Source organism: Heliangelus exortis, chromosome 1 (genome assembly GCF_036169615.1).
Source record: "Heliangelus exortis chromosome 1, bHelExo1.hap1, whole genome shotgun sequence".
NCBI classification, from domain to species: Eukaryota; Metazoa; Chordata; class Aves; order Apodiformes; family Trochilidae; genus Heliangelus; species Heliangelus exortis.
The window spans coordinates 78,365,754-78,376,837 of NC_092422.1; positions in this window are offsets into that span (position 1 = coordinate 78,365,754).

Genomic DNA, 11,084 nt, shown 5'->3' on the forward strand with positions numbered 1-11,084 from the left:
TCAGACAAGAACTAGACCTACCAAGATCTGGCGAGCAGACCTGAAGAAGTATCACTACTGAACAGAATCATTACTATTAAAATTGTTCTTACCATCACCTTGGCATCTAAAGGTCAGGAAGACCTGACCTGAGGGATTAATTTCCCTCCCTCCCCAGCAGAATGGCAGCCACTGCCCCTGGATCTTCCAATAACTCTGGTCCATCCTCCTCCTCCCACACTTTGGTAGACCACCCATTCACACCTTTTCCTAATGTTTTGGGGGAGGAGCACCACTGTAGGCCCACCTGGACCAACTGCTCTGATGAAGAAGCAAACCACAACACTGAGTGACAAGAGTGATAGTTACACCTGGTAGAAGCAATGAGATAAAAATCTATTTTCTCTAAAAACCAGGTGAGCCAGATCCAGGATGGTCACAGCAAAGAGCAGCAGCCCTGAGAGCTGTTGGGCTTTTGGCTGCTAAGGGCTTTTGGCCACTTGATGGCAAGTTTGGGTCTGACATTTAGAAGTGACTTCTGTCAAGGCTCCTGGCCATGGCTCCTGGCCTTGTCTCTTTCAAACATAATTTTTTTTCCCATAGCCTTAAATTTGGGATCCACAAACACTGTTGGCAGAAGTCCTGGCTGAAACATAAATCATATTATGTCAGTTTTCTAATTGCTAATCTAATGTAAGGCTATGTCTAAGCATTGATGGCACAGGACTCAAGAGCAAAACTCCCGTTCAAGGCTGGTGTCAGCAAGATTTGTCTGTCTCAGCAAGGGCTGCTCATGCAACTCTGATTTCCAAAAATCAAGCTTTCCAAATGTGTAATCAGTACATTTTATGCTGAAAACATTAAGCTGTATGTATACCTTCAGAACAGAGGCATGTTAAGCCTGATTTTTAGGTTATCCAGGAATACATTGAGCCCAGCGAATGTTCCCAAACAGTACACCAGTTCCATGTGCAATCCTTGCACTGTTGCATAAAAATCAGTATTGTAACTCCAAAGTTCCACAGCTCCTTATTTTTACAACTAGTTTGCACACAGAACTACACACAATTACAAACTGAAAAGAGTGAAGTGTGCTCACACATGCATCCTGTTACACGTCCCATAAACATGCAAAGGTTAATGGCAATGTAGAACTTACTGTAGAGAACTGAATTTGGTTTGCTAATTTCAGTTTACTGGAAGAGAATAACTGAAGTGTAAGCCAAGCACCTAGCTAGAAAGAACCAGGGAGTCAGATATCTAACAGTTCATCAGTGGAAATAAAAACCCAGTTGAAAATTTATAGATATGGGCAAAGTAAGAATCATTTTGAAGACCCTGGTAGCAGGGTATTTGGACTAGACACAGCAGAGTTTGTTATGAATGATTGTGGAATATTCTATTCTGATTGTCTTTAGCCACAATCAGTCCCTCTAAATAGGATCTGTTCTGTGAACAGAAATTCTTTCGAGCAAGACTGACACCTTCCTTGAAATTACTGAGTTGCACAGGTGAAGCTTGCTTGAAACAAAATTTTAAATGTATACAAACTGATGCCAGGAAACACAATTTGCAAAAAAATATGCCTTTGCATACTGATTATATTTCATAATAAGCAATCTGTTCACTGATGCTGCAAGTAAAAATTATTTTATGTTTGTCAGCTATAGTTAGAAAAATTAATGCTCCACAAATACATATATATAGTTCATACACCCCCATACTAATTATGTATTTTTACACGCCCATCTCCAGTTGGCACCAAGAGTTGGGAAAGCCAACCCAGAAAAGTAGTTGAAAGCTAGGAGGAAGAATGGTTTAGCTGTCCTGAAATTAGAAGTGAACCAGCAAGGTGGGAGCAACAGAGATGTTGGTAAGGGATTCAGGAACAATGAAACTAACAACAGAAATACAGAGGTGCTGAGAAGGGAAAATAGTCTGGTTTTATTTTGTCAGGTGGATGAGAGACAACTGATACAAAAACTGAGTTGCAAAGGAAAGGAAGGAAAATCTAAGGCAGAATGAGGAGTGAGCATCCTTATATGAGTGTATGTAAGATTTGCAGCTGTAATGTGTATTGAGGTTGTCCAATAAAAGACAAGACCTGTCTTTGTATGGAAAATAAAAATTCACAGCTGCCTAATTATATCAGTTCAAATATAGATTCAGTACCTCATTTCTTTGGAATAAAAGGTAGATATCTTTCATAATCTAATCTGGAGCCCAGAGCTGGAGACTTTAGCCTGATATATATACAATATCATCCAGAAAAAGAGATCAGTCAGATTCTGCCTCATAACTTACTGAACAGTAAAAAATGGAGCCTCACTCTTTTTAATACAGTTCCCAGAGAAGAGCACAGCTGACTTTTAATGGTTCTGAAATAGCCATACCATCCTGATAAAATACTCAAGTGTTGGAAGGATTTTTTTCTTTTCTTTTGAAGACATGATCAAGTTTCTTTGTTGATGAAGTGAGCCCTGGGGCACATTACCTACAGTGGGAAAGGGAAATTCCCTTTCTCTTAAGGTGATTCCTGAGACAAGAACACCTGCAATTGAATTTTTCTTTTTTCTCTCCTCTCAGCATGCTATTGCAAGTTGCTCCAGACTTACCTATTGACACTTTTACCAATCTATATAACACACTCGTGGCTGCAAGTGAGGTGGGATTCTGCTGAGCCTCTCCTGGTGTTGCCTCCAGAGGCAGTGACCACATTCTAATTAGCCCCTCTGATGGGATCTGTTTCTGCCAGAAACTTGCTGGGAGGGTGGCTAGAACAGCACCAAAAAAAGTGAAGCCAACAACATTTCGCTGCTCTGACAGACCTCTGATATATACCAGTGACATGACATATTATTAGAGCTAGAAATGAGAAACATTCAAAGCTCTGTGTCAGAACATCATATTATATTTAATATCGCCATCTGTGTGGATGCTAGACATCAGATTTATTATATAGGAGCTGCAGAAATGAAGAGAGTAAAGAGAGAGAGAGAATATCATTTATGCTACTCATTCAGCTCTCTCCAAACCTCTCTGTCAAAGGAAGAGTTATTGCCCCACAGTCAGTGGTGACACCAAGCCTGAAGAATCTAATTTGCAGGAAAAGGTTAAAAGAACTGGGATTAGAAAGGGGAAATTTGGAAGCGAGGTGTGTGACCTCAGAATTATGGTAAGGAGTACTAACATTGTTGAGTTCCCTTTTTTCCCAGTGTGTGCTTCAAAAACCAAGATCTCAGAATACAAAATGTTTGAAGTGAGAAGCAAATAATAAATTCATGGAGAACATTTCACAGGTAGAAATGACAGAGACTGGAAACAGGAAAGTCAAGGGAGACAAAAAGTCAACTCAGATGAGAAGTGTCTAAATTTACTGTAGAAAAGTCCATTATAACTTGTACTGGAAAAGCTCCCAGAAGTACTCCCAGCCCTTGAGAACTCTTCAGGTGGTCTGTTCCAGCACCAGGCTGAAAATAAGGTAAGAGTTCTAAATTATTGACAACTGCAACCAACAGAACTCTAAGCTGTGATCTTGGGTAAGGGGAAAATGGACATAATTATGGGAAAAATACTTTAATTGTGAACTTCCCTTGTACACCAACACCTCTCCACAGATTTCACAGGAGGTATAGCTGAGAATACCTTTTTAAAACAGGGCCTGTCACTTTCCATATGACTGTTTTCCTCTTCTCCTTGAAGAGGAAAGCCAAAGGCTGAGTTTCCTTTTGTCAGCCCACTTTCTAAAGCAGATACTCCCTCTGATGCTGCCCAGGTGACCAAGGACCCTGGACACAGAGGTGAGCATGGACCACCACAGGTGTAATGAGAAACCAATGCCCTGAGCCACTGAAGGGCAAAGCTGTCTTACTCCTTCAGCAAAGAGCTGTGAAAAAAGGGAAGTCATATTTTTCATGTTCTTCAGAAGCTTCTAAGAAAAACTGGCCTCTGTGGAACTCTGTAGGTGCACAAAGATGTGCATGTGCTGTGGATGCAATCCTGGCATCCTCGTGCTTGTGCTGTTCCTGTGCTTGGTATCCCTCAACCTTTGGCTTGATGCCACGCAGCCCATCTGAGACTCACATTGGAGGTTTTATTGAGATAACTGTTTGGTGAAAGAGACTTCATTTAGATCAGTCTTTTTTAATATGAAATGCTTTATTCGCCCCAGAAGGTTCACGGTACCTGGCATCCCTATCCTCTCTCAGTACATTTGGAAAAGAAGGTGGCCACAGTGGGAAGAGCATTGAAAAGCAAGTCCCATTATTTTTGCAAAACAGCAGCTGACTCTATGAGGCTCAATTACTATTGATTTTGAGCCTCACTTTCCATTACCAAGTTTTCAAAAGGTGTTTAATATTCTACTCCTAAGTCCCGAAGAACTGTGGGTTTTCAGTGTGCTCCAACCAGAGTGTAACAGCTGCCTTCAAAGCATGTTGACCAGTGGAAATAAGGCATTAGAAAGGGGAGGAGCACAGAGTTCATATTTTCAGCAGAAAATATTGGGCTTTCTTTTTTAAAAAGAAGTTCACATTTTCCTCTTTGTTTTTCTCTGATGGGAAAGTCTTACAGAGTCTGATAAATTCTAAGCATACTAAACAATTTATGAAAACGTCTGTGCAGGATGGGAGAGGCAGAAAGTGAGCTGAGAAAAGACATACTTTTCTGATTTATTTCCATGTTTCAGCCTTGTCACAGACCCAGGTAACAGCAGAATATCCAGTATCAAAGCAGTGAGGTACCTGTGCTTAAATACAATCATTTTGTCAAAGAATTAAGTGGTGAATAGTTCCCTGGTAAGGCATATACCCACCAAGCTCATTCCAAAGGGAAGGAAATTATTGAGCTCTAATTCTACTGGCCACAAGTGAGCAGCACTTGGGAAGGCAACAGCAAATGCAGAGAATGGCAAATCCAGTAGACACGTGAAACAGAGATTTGAATGCAGAATCTGCTAAAAGTAAATTCCCTCAACCATGAAAAAATCAAGCCAGGGAAAGATCGCCAAAGCCCCAAATCTCTTTACAGTTCTTAGCTTCTTGTTGTGTCTAATGTCACCAGTTCCCTCATGCTCACACTCCATTCAGATCCATAAATCTGTGTTCTCTAGACACAGTTCCCATTAACAGACATTAAGTCAGCCAGTAAGCAAATATAAACCATGCATAGGTGGCCAGTCACAGATCTCAGGTAGCCAAGGGCCATCCCTTACCATTGCTGCCATTGCTAAAATGCGTATGAAGCATGGATATAATATGTAATTCACAGAATAATGGAGGAAATCTGTACAAAATTCAAATCTACCTGAAAACAGCAATTTGTTTTAAATAGGAAAATAGAATACTAAAACTCTTTCCAGCAAATACTTTTATAAGCACTGAATGTGAAGATGAAGTGTTTCTATACAAGCCTTCTAATAAGAATTAGTGAGTAAAATGTGAAAAAGCACATGGAGTGCAATTTAAAGAATCAAGCAAACAAATCATGGCCAGAGTATGCGTATAAAACCTTGGCAGTTGACCTTCACTGGGTGAGGATGGTAAGTGGTTTGGAGAACTAGTGTTTCATCAAGTGGTTGATTGTATTTTTACCCTTATCAAAATATGAACCAGCTCTTCAGGCAAAAACTGATCATGCAAGGTTTGTCCATTTGCCTGCTCTCAGTGAGCGTGGAAAAAGATCATATTCCTAAACAAACCTGTGCTCTCTGCTGATTTTTATTACTTCAGATATATGTATTTCTGTTAGCTACTAAGGGGAAGAAAATGAGAAATAAAAACGCTCCAAAGCTTAAACACTTTTTCTTTTCTGGAGAATCTATCCCACCACTCCCATTAGCTTCTTCTTTTGCTGTGCCAGAGCTCTCTTATGAAATTCCCCAATTTTGGCCAACTGGCTCAAGCGCTCCCCTAATACACTCTTGCAATTGTAAGCACTCAGGGGTTCCACTAAAAAGGTGGCTGGATGCAGCTTCAGGACTAATTGTATCCTGTGAGTTATAGAATTATGCACCAACAGCTAAAAGGACACAATTACAAGGTGAACTATTGTGACACACACTGTGTAATGTCATACAATCAAATGCAATGTTTAGTAAACATGAACCTCTTTGTCATTTTGTATTTATTTATACAGGTTTAAAAAAAATAAAGCACACATTTAAAAATATTCCTTTCTTTCATTGTATCTCTGCAGCATGATGCAACTGGCCAATTCAAGGCCAATGGGTAGGCAATGACTGCCAAGGTCAGGGCCCAGGGGAAAAGGGGATGACTAGAGAGGAATATGCAATGCCTGCTTGGATTATACCTGCAACAAGAGAGCTACAACCTTCCAGAGAGAGTAGGAGAAAAAGGGAACAACTTTCCAGGGGCTAGATAGGAGATGCCTTCGGGGGGGAACCACATTTCTGCAGGGAAAGAAAGGAAAACTTTGTCTAGGTCTTTGCTTGAAGGACTGCACTTGTTCAGCAATGTGTTTACAGGCCTTTGTGCCAGTAATGAAACACCAAAGGGTTTCTAATGCCTCAGCTCTCTCCTCCACCACGAATCCTTTGGGAAAAGGAGAGGGAAAAAGTTCTTCCAGCTAGGAATGGAGAACAAGTCAGCCTCCAGTGCTTCCTCAACAGAGAGTTGATGCACAGCTCTGCAGAAAGCCAGGCTCCTGCCAGCCTGCCCAAGGACCCATGGATGGCCCCACCGAAGTCCCCATGGCATGCAAAGGGACTGCTTTGGCAGCTCTGCCTCCCTCTCCTCTGAGAGGGACAACTCACAGATCTGCCTTTCTTTCCCTGAAGATTACTTGGGCACCTTGCCCTCCTGCACTGCCATCTTTCTTCTCTGTCCTCATTCATCTCACGCACAGGCACACAAAGATATTCCAGTGCAGAAGGGTGAGCTCAGCCCATTCCCCTCCAGTTTAAGCCAACACAACTTACGCTGGCAAAGGAAAGCAGTCTGCAATCCTTGGCAAAATGAACAACTTTCTGCCTTCCCCACTAAACTGCAGAAACAGAGAAAGACAGTCTAACTACTGCTACCCAAAATACATCTGAGGGAGCAATAGGCAAGCAAGATACTGATTTTTACAAGCAATATACAGTGAGCCTAATGTTAGTCCAGTGAGTGCTAGAATGAAATCCTATGTGGGGAGACGATATCATAATTTTTTCCAATGGTTATGGAATCAGAGTATTTTTTGTGGTAGCAGTTTTGATCCATGCTTTGTACACAAAGCAATCACTGTGTCAAATGGAAAAAAAAAAAAAAAAAAAAAAAAAAGGCTGCGAAATGTAATTCTATTCAAGTCCCAGAGTTTTTGTGGCACAATAATAGTTAGTATGTCAATTCCCAGCTCCATCTCTGGACCTTATCACTATACATTTGCACTGTATATGTGCGTATGCATATATTTTGCACACTCAAAGTTACCTTGAGCAGATACATGAAAGAGAGATCCCACATGGGCTGGCCAGGGCCAGGTTTATTCAGTGTTTTCACTACTACCAGCATGGCCAGTGGGAGCGAGAGTATATTATTAAAACACTCTATAAGTCAGGAAGAACTGGAGAATTTGAAAGATTGAGTCCAGAAACCAAAATGCACTTGCCCATCAGAAGAATGGTGTGAAAACAACAATAAGAAATTCAGAAAAGGCACATTCACAGGGGAAAGAAAGAATCTTGTGTTGTGTAAACAGGAGAAATTGGAAGAACTGGAGAATTTGAAAGATTGAGTCCAGAAACCAAAATGCACTTGCCCATCAGAAGAATGGTGTGAAAACAACAATAAGAAATTCAGAAAAGGCACATTCACAGGGGAAAGAAAGAATCTTGTGTTGTGTAAACAGGAGAGGTGGAAGAAACTGATTAAACAGAAATTCTGCAGAAGAGTTCCTGAGATTGCACTTGGTCACTGTTTCACCATGACCAAGACCTGTGGCAAAGCTGCAGTCACCACATCTAATCCTTACCCAATGTATTAAAAGAATAACATGCAGAAAAGATGGAAGGCATTTCTAGGTTTTTTTGTTGTTGTTGTTGTTCTCCTTGGAGCTGATGAGTCTTCGGCTGAATACTGTGAGCATGAGACTTAGAAAGTGAATTGAGTGAAAGGAGGAGTCAGGAAAATATGCCTTCTGTAGGAAAGCCTTCTGATTCTAGGAGGAGGAGAATCACTATAATATTTTACTATATGAAAAGGATATATAGGAAGGAGAGGTATCAAATGCTTCTCATGTCCCTTGAAGGAGGGACAAGATAAAATCAGTTTCATTTGCAGCAAATATAATTCAATTTGCATAACCTACTTGCAAGAATCGGCAGGCACTGGGAATATGCTGTCTAGGGTAGCTGTGGAACCATCTTCAGCATGGTTTAAGGAACAGGTTACACAAAAAACCACCTGAAACAACCTAAATACTGGCTCAGCCCTTTTGCTACAAGAATCCAGTCTTTTCCACCTTGATTGGTACGCCAAGGGTTGCCCAAGATACATCCTTTTAAATTGGCTCAGCTTGGGCATTCAGAAACAGAGGCACCTAGACTAGCTTATTATATTACTTAATGTAAAAGAAGGATTCTTGGCCTGTAGAAGCTGGGATGTGTTAAAAAAAGAGGAAAAAAAATCAAAAAATCCAAACTGAGATTAATGTATCTGTAGCTAATACTTTTAAGTATGGCAATTTAAAAATTTGTAGGAATTCAGCCACAAGGGAGTGGAAAAAAAATTGATGTCTTCTACTGTTTTCTGACGTACTTTAATATGTGAAATTCAAGCTCTTGGCCCCACAGAAAAGTTCTGCCATAAGACATTCAACAAGGATAGTTCAGGAAGTACAGAATACCATCAGAAGAAAGAGACAAACTCATTTGTTGGAAATTGCTGGAGAAAGACTAGACTAAAGAATTTCTCCATTTGCTTCTTGCAAATCAGTTGTTGGTTGTTTAATGAATTTCTACCAGCCTATGTTAACAATTCACAATGAATAATTTATCTGATTACTGCTTTCTGTTTGTGGGATATTTAAAAGCAAATTGGTTTCCTATCACTTATTCATTATTCAAAATTACCTTAGCACAGCTTTAGGTGAGTGTAGTTAGCTGCACAATTAAGTATTCGCACCACTTACCTGAGACAAGCATCCCACCAGTTTCCTTTTACCCCTGTTGCAAAGAATTAAGGTTCTACTTTCAACAGTCTCTGCAAGATATCTCTCTCTCTCTCCTAAACAGTGGAGGGGGGTTGCCCCCTCACTTGAGAATTTGATTTAGATGAGGGTGTCTGGATGAAGCTGACCAGTGGGAAAACACTGCCAGTGCCAAACTTGGGACACTCCTGGATCCCCACTTTCCAAACTACCTGGCTGAAGAGAAGCAAGATTAACCAGAGAAAGAGAAGCATCCTTCCTCCAGGCATCCTATTTCTGCCACTTACGTCCCCAGTATCTTCCATAGTTTTGGCTGAGCTCTTATCATTTATCATTTTCATAGAATCATAGAATCACAGAATCACAGAATGGGTTGGGTTGGAGGGGACCTTAAAGATCACTTCATTCCAACCCCCCTGCATGGGCAGGGACACCTCCCACCAGACCAGGTTGCTGAGAGCCCCATCCAGCCTGGCCTTGAACACTGCCAGGGAGGGGGCAGCCACAGCTTCCCTGGGCAACCTGTGCCAGTGTCTCACCGCCCTCACATGAAAGAATTTTTTCCTTATGTCCAATCTAAATCTCACCTCTTCAAGTTTTAAACCATTGCCCCATGTTCACTCCCTACACACTCATGCAAAAAGCCCTACCCCAGCTTTCCTGTAGGCCCCTTCAGATATTGGAAGGTTGCTATTTGGTCACCTCAGAGCCTCCTCTTCTCCAGTCTGAACAACCCCAACTTCCTCAGCCTCTTTTCACAGAGGAGGTCCTCCAGCCCTCTGATCATTTCAGTCTCTCCTCTGGAGACGTTCCAGGAGCTCTGTGTCCTTCTTATGTTGGGGACTCCAGAACTGGACACAGTGCTCCAGGTGGGGTCTCACAAGAGCAGAGTAGAGGGGGAGAATCACCTCCCTTGGCCTGCTGGCCATTCCAGTCACTGCCATGACTTTTCAAATATGATGGACAGTGGCTTTGCTACTTCATCCACCAGTTCTTTCAGGAGCCATGGGTGAATCCCATCAAGTCCCATGGACTTGTTCACCTTCAGGTTCTTCAGGAAGTCTCAGACTTGCTCTTCATTTACAGTGTGAGAATCTTCCTTTTCCCAGTCCCCACCTTTGGCTTCTGTGACATGAAGAGTGTGACCAGAGTCCTTGCCAGTGAAGACAGAGGCAAAGCAGTCATTGAGTACCTCAGCCTTCTCTACACTTTGGGTGACAAGCTCTCTCATTTCCTTATGGAGTGGGCCCACATTTTCCCTGATATTCCTCTTATTATCGACATACCTATAGGAATTTTTCTTGTTGTCCTTCACACCTCTTGCCAGATCCAATTCTCTCTGTGCTTTTGGTTTCCTAACCTGATCTCTTGCTTTTCTGACTACTTCTCTGTACTTCTCCCAGGGTAGCTGTCCTTGTTTCCATCCTCTGTAAACAGTGTGCCCAGGAGTTCCTTGCTCATCCATGCCAGCCTCCTGGCACTCCTGCCTGCCTTCCCCTACATTGGGACACATTGGTTCCAGGCATGCAGAAGATGATCCTTGAATATGGAACGGCTTTCCTGGGCTCCTCTTCCATCCAAGACTTTCTCCCATTCTACCCTACCAAGCAGATCCTTGAGGAAACCACGGACTGCCCTTTTAAAATCAAGTGCTGTCAGCTTACCTTGCACTTTTCTCTATGCCCTAAGGATCTTGAATTCTATGGTCTCATGGTCACTGCAGCCTGGTCTCCCATTGAGTTTTGCATCACTCACCAACCCAACTCTGTTGGTGAGAAGAAGATCCAGCAAAGCTCCTTTTCTGGTTGGTTCCTCTACCATTTGGAGGAGGAAGCTGTCATCAATGTACTTGAGGGACTTAAGAGTGATGGAGCTTTGTTATGTTGTCCCTCCAGCAGATGTCAGGTTGATTAAAGTCCCCCATGAGGACCGTAGTACATGAGTGTGAAGCAGCTCCT